Source organism: Platalea leucorodia, assembly GCF_965183815.1.
Source record: "Platalea leucorodia genome assembly, contig: HAP1_HAP1_SCAFFOLD_490, whole genome shotgun sequence".
NCBI classification, from domain to species: Eukaryota; Metazoa; Chordata; class Aves; order Pelecaniformes; family Threskiornithidae; genus Platalea; species Platalea leucorodia.
Window position 1 is genome coordinate 12,895 of NW_028121104.1, and position 5,686 is coordinate 18,580.

Genomic DNA, 5,686 nt, shown 5'->3' on the forward strand with positions numbered 1-5,686 from the left:
GGCACAAGGACCTGTGAGGTGAAAAAATGCATCAAAGAGCCAGAGCCCAAAGCAGAGGGAGAGGAGAAATAGGTGCAGGTCCCGTGGCTTTCAAGGTAACATCTGCCCCAGAAGCAGAATAACAGTAAAAGGCATTGGGAGGTCCTGGAGTGACTGAGCAAAGTGCCTGGCAGAGAGAAGAGGCCAGAGAGACAGGAGACAAGCTAGAGATGGAGGTGAAAAAGATGGCATGTGGAAACTGAGGATGCTCCTGCTGTGCAGGTCCTTGTGAAGACCCTGGTGGCTGAGCAGCTGGTGGGGAAGGAGCAGGAAGCTGGCTTCTGCTGCAGGTACTTGTGGTGTCACCTGCTGCTGAGGAGCTGATAGGGCAGGAGTTTTTCAATTACTTGTGCGGATGCTGGTGATAGCACTTGCGGCTGAGTAGCAGATAGATAGGAAAAGAGGCATGGCCTGCTTAGGTGTCGGTGATGTCATTCGTGGCAGGAACTGGCCCGTTGCTTTTTCAGGTGCTTGTGATGTTACTGGTGGCTGAGTAGCTGATAGGGCAGGAGTCTGTCTGTGATTTGTGAAGATGGTTTTTGATGTGCTACGTGCCTGAGAAGATGCTAGGGCAGGCATGGAGAACTGTTTTATGCAGGTGCAATATGCATGGCTAAATAAAGAGAATCAATCCCCTTGGTAATTCTCTGCTGAAGTCTCCTTGCCTCTCTCCTAGGCTGGCAAAGAACTGACTTTTACGCAGGTCACCAGAGCAGGACTGCTGCCAAGAAAGATCCCTGCGCTTGGCTGCTCACCTCGCCCCTGTTCCTGCTCCTGTCCCCATTCCCAACGCCTCTCTCGCTGGATTTGGTTTCTAGAGGGCACAGTATTCCCAAGCGCTGGCTTCTGGAGTTAAAAAGAGGATGATGATGGAGAAGCACCTTCGCTCCTTTTGCAGTGAGTCTCGCGGTAGGCTTGGGAGCTGAGTGTTTTATACTTCCTGTGAGGAGAAGTGCCTACATGTTTCTGCCTTGGTTCTGCCTCAGAAACTGATTTCATATGTAGGACGCCTTGTGACAGGCTCAGAAGTGGGCCAGAAGGCGTATGAACTGCAGCTGTTGTGGGACACTGCAGAAGCGTCTTCAAGGGGAAGTGTGGTCTTTTTTACTCAAAGTCCACTGGCCAAGTTTGGCAGGAAAGCAGCTTCTCAACAAGATGACCCTGTTGATGGGGACCGTCCGTGGCAATGCTTGTAATGCCTTGGTTTCCTTGTCTCTCTTGCACGGGATGCTGCACTGGGGAGAAGACAACGTGAATCACACACAGGCGACCTGAGCCTCTAATGGAGCAGCACTGGAGATGCTCTGTTCCCAGGCATTTTTTTTCCCTGAGATCTCTACCTGCTAATTTCATATGCTCAGCAGCTGTAGAAAGCTTCCACCCTTCTGGATCAGAAGGGTGCTTTCGTAACAGAAGTCTTGAGTTAAAAAATTACAAAAAACCCCCGAACCCTTCTGTTCTTTCTTGCAGGGTCAAACTCTCTACAGAAATGAGAAGCACCACTTTGGACTGGCTTTGGTTATGATGGCAATTTTATTGTTTTGCTTGTAAATGTCAAGTTTGATGGTTAGCATTCTTTTGATAATGTTTGTCTGCGGCCTTTGATGGTAAATTGCAGGTTGTGGTGGCAAGCTCCGTCACAAGTCCTGAACGCTTCTTTCCATAAGCCACGCACCTGAAACACCTGGCGAAGCGTGAGGCAACATTTGCTGGTGATGCTGCAAACGTTGCTTACTTTTGAGTCCTCCTCTCCCGAGTTCTCTTTGGATCTCTTTTTCTTCTTCACTTTCTTGCATTTCTTTATCAATTCTGGATCACCAGGATGCTCGCTTCTGTCTTTTGCTGCTTTCTTTTGGGCGCACTTTCATCCCCCCCTTCACAGGACTGTTTCCTCTTTCTGCATGGTTGTTCTTCATTTGCCTGGCAAGGGCCTGCAGACTCTGGGTGAACTGGCACTGGTGGGAGCGGACGTTGTTGACGTGAGGATGTGCCCAGCTGCCGCTCACCTACCGACCCAGGATGCGAGTCTGCTCTGTGGCCGCTCGAGCCGTGCACACCTTCCCCTCCTGAGCTTCTGCCGTTATCAGGGCTGTTCCTCTGCCATTGGGAAGAGCTGCACAGGTTCCCACTGCCATGCGGCAGCTGACAGTGAGGGCGCTTCTGCGTTTCCACGAGGGCAATGCGCCTCCGCTTCGGAGGCGGGCAGTCTGGCTGGCTTCTGTTCAGCTTCTCCTCCTCCTCCTCGGTGTCAGAGCGTGCTCTCTTCCTACCGCGGCGCTGATGGGGCGTTCCTGCAGAGTCCCGTGTTTGTCTCTTCCCTTGGATCCCAGGCATAATTTCTCTGCCTTCTTGATTTCTCAGTGCCAGGGTGCCTCCAGAAAATGCCCTCTTCAGCACTTGATCCAGCTTTGTCATGGAAATGCCCTTTGTCTCTTGGCATTCAGCGCCTGCTCCAGGGGTCAAATCGTGGTGCCTGCAGAAACAACAGTGATCTTAGTCTAGGGTTGTTCTTGCAGCCTCCTCATGGCTTCAGTCTCATCCTGTCACTTTCTGGCAGCACTTGATAGGACAGGCAGAAGACTGACGCAGCGCTAGGAGCTGGAAATGAGATCGTGGTCTTCCAGCCATGTCTGTCCCTCTCAGAGCAGTAACTCATCCTAAACCCTCCTGGACCTCCATTTGGCCTCTTTTTGCAGCTAGCCAGTCTCAGGGAGCAGACGGCTAGCAAGTTACACAAGCGCAACAGTTTAGTGCCAGACAAGGAGGGAGAAGGCAGGAGGTGGGGAACTGCAGAAGAGACAGAACTCAATGGGACAAACAGGCATTCTCTCCTAGGCCAGAAAGCAAAACCCACCGGAGGAGAACACCACCACCCAGAGCAGTGACAGGAGGAGGAGTGTATTCTGAGCACTGTCGCACACTTGTTATTACCTGGCATAGAAGAGTAAATATGCACGCTGGCAGAGAACCGTCTTGATGTCACAACGATCCACAGAGGCATCGTTCATCTTGTACCAGTGTCCATCGCTGGCCTGCAAAGAAAGGCAGCACTATCTTTAGGTGAACTGCAGGGGTTTTAAAGCAAAACCACAGGCAGAACACCACTGAAGGACACGGACACCATACACCAGTGCAAATCACAGAGTTGTCTCCTACCTTCACGAAGCAGTAATAGTGTCCTGCCTGGCAGCCGGAGCCTTCATGTACCAGGACGGCATACAAGGAATAGAGGAGTGGTTCTCCAGGGGCTTGAGACATGTACGCGGCAAGGTCCAAAGATTCCGGATACTGCACAACCTAAAGAGAGACCAAGACGACCCCCAAATTATCCTGAGAGTCTTTAGGAAGCAGCCTGAGAAAACCTTGCCAGCAAACCCAGGCTAGAGGCATAGAAACAGATCTTCTCAGTTCATCAAAACCAGGTGTTGCCATGTCATCATTGCAGTGGCAGAAAACTGTTGTTGGCCAAAGCAGCTCTTGACAAGCACAGGAGAGGGCTTCTCTTCACACTGGCACTTTCCTCTTACCACAAGGGACAGAGCAAGGCATTTGCCTTGATTTTTCTTAGAGGGCCGCACTCGATAGCCGTTGTGTGCAGCCATGAACAACTTCCAAAAAAGGGTTCTCCTTCGGGAACGGTCTCCTTCCAAGCAGACAAAGTTGCAGTGCACTTGTGTACATACCTTGCTAATCTTTCTGCCAGAGAAAGCATCAAATCTCTTCAAGCAGACTGTCAGGACATTGGAGGAGCGATGTATTGTGAGCCTCTTGGATGCAGTGGCCAGCTGTTCACACCTTGAAACAAGCACAGACCCAACTGTTGCAGCCCATCTTCTCCCCACTCTGCCCACCACCCCTGTAGGGCTGAGTTAAGGCTTGTTTGGCCCAGCTATCGTGCACACAGGTTTGCATTTCAGAGCCCTGAAGCCCACACGCTCTCACCGAAGGTAGCTTCGGTCTGGGGTGGCTCACTTTGGAGAGCAGCAGTCTGCAGCCTTTACAAGACAAGACCTAGGCATGACACTGTTCAGAGAGCCGGCAGGGGCTGCTGCTGCTCCAAGGGCTGAGGTCTCCTGGCCAGAGACACAAGCATCCAAAAAGCCTTGGCAATTAAAGGGGTGTTTGGTTTCTTGAGGAAGCTGCTGTTGCCAAATCCCTGCCCAGAGCTCCTCCTTGCTTTGGCTCCCCACTGCACATGGGGCCTGTCTTTTCCCTTCTGGCCCGAGGGGTAGTTCAGTGGGCAACTTCCTAGCTAGGAAGGTTGACCACCTCCAGGGCAGATGATGCCAGCAATAAAATTCTCATGAAAGCTTTCCAAATATTCAGGCAGAAGAGAAAAAAATACCCATCTTAGAAATGAATGCATTATTTTCCAAGTTCCAGATGATTCGGGTGGATTAGTTGTATGGGGAAGAAAAAAAAAGGAAAAAACCCCAAGCTGTCTCATGAGAGGGTTTCTCAATTAAGTCAAAACATAACTGGTGCTCCCAGACATGCAATACCCTAACCCAGTATCTGCTAGGAAGGTGTCATTAGTAATAATCTTACTTGCTACATTTATAGCCATTTTCACCATCCAGCTGCTCAGGTTTGACAAAGTCTTCCAGAGCTGCAGTGAGAGTTGAGGCTGCCTGGATGAGAAAGAAAGGAGAGCACTAAGCTCCTGGAAACTTAAAATCCAAGAAATAGCTGCCCATGTGGGACCAGCGTTATCCCAATAAGCAGCTACCCCTGGGCGGTACCAGAGTTGCCTGTGGTACACGTGGTCAAAAATAGCAAAAGCAATCAACCCCATCCGTCCAGCAATCAGATGCGTATTGAGGGAGTCCAAAGCAGGGTGGCATGACAGTGCCATCATGGCTGCAGATACCATCCTTACTCTTTGCCCAGCTGACAGCCAGCACCCAGCACAGGCAGACCATTTAGAGGGCTTCCAGAGAAGGAGCCCAGAAGCCCAGTTCCCTTCCCATCCACCACCAAGCTCTGGCGTGGCAACAGCCCACAGTTTTAAGTCAAGGGAGTTAACTGGAGATAACCTCGGCCCCCTGCAGGGGCCTTGAGACCTTTTGCACCACAATTTCCAAACATCTTACCTGGATATCCAAAGCAATATCAAGGAATGCCTCGTAGGTGTCGGAAACGGCTTTGCAGCTCAAGCACGTTACTGGAAGGCAAAGAGAAAAGCTTCTCAGGTTGAGAAGGAGGCTAACTGTGCCCATTTCAATGCCCAACACATACTGCTTTGGAGACACTGGACACAACTGCTGCGTACTAGAAGCTGTCTACCACGACCAGAGAAAGAGCCACAGACACATCTAAGGCCAGTAATATTTGTAAAAAGTACCTCTCGATCTTAGAAAGCCCCCAAATATTTGATGGATGATGGTAGTTGCTTGAGAAGAGATGTCGAAGCTGGGAAGAAATGGTAAGGCAGAGAGTTATCTCCTCCAAGAGTTTTGCTTTGTCTGAAAACCCTGGGCATCGGGTTTCCTTGATGGGAGTACACCAAGGAGTCCAAAGAGCTCAGGAGTATGGAAAAGGTAATTTGCTTGTGCTTACTCGCTGCTTCCACTCGGACAAGCTCTCTGCATGGCATCAACAGTGTAGCGTAAGAACTCGTGGGCGTCTTCCTGCCTGCCAAGCTGCA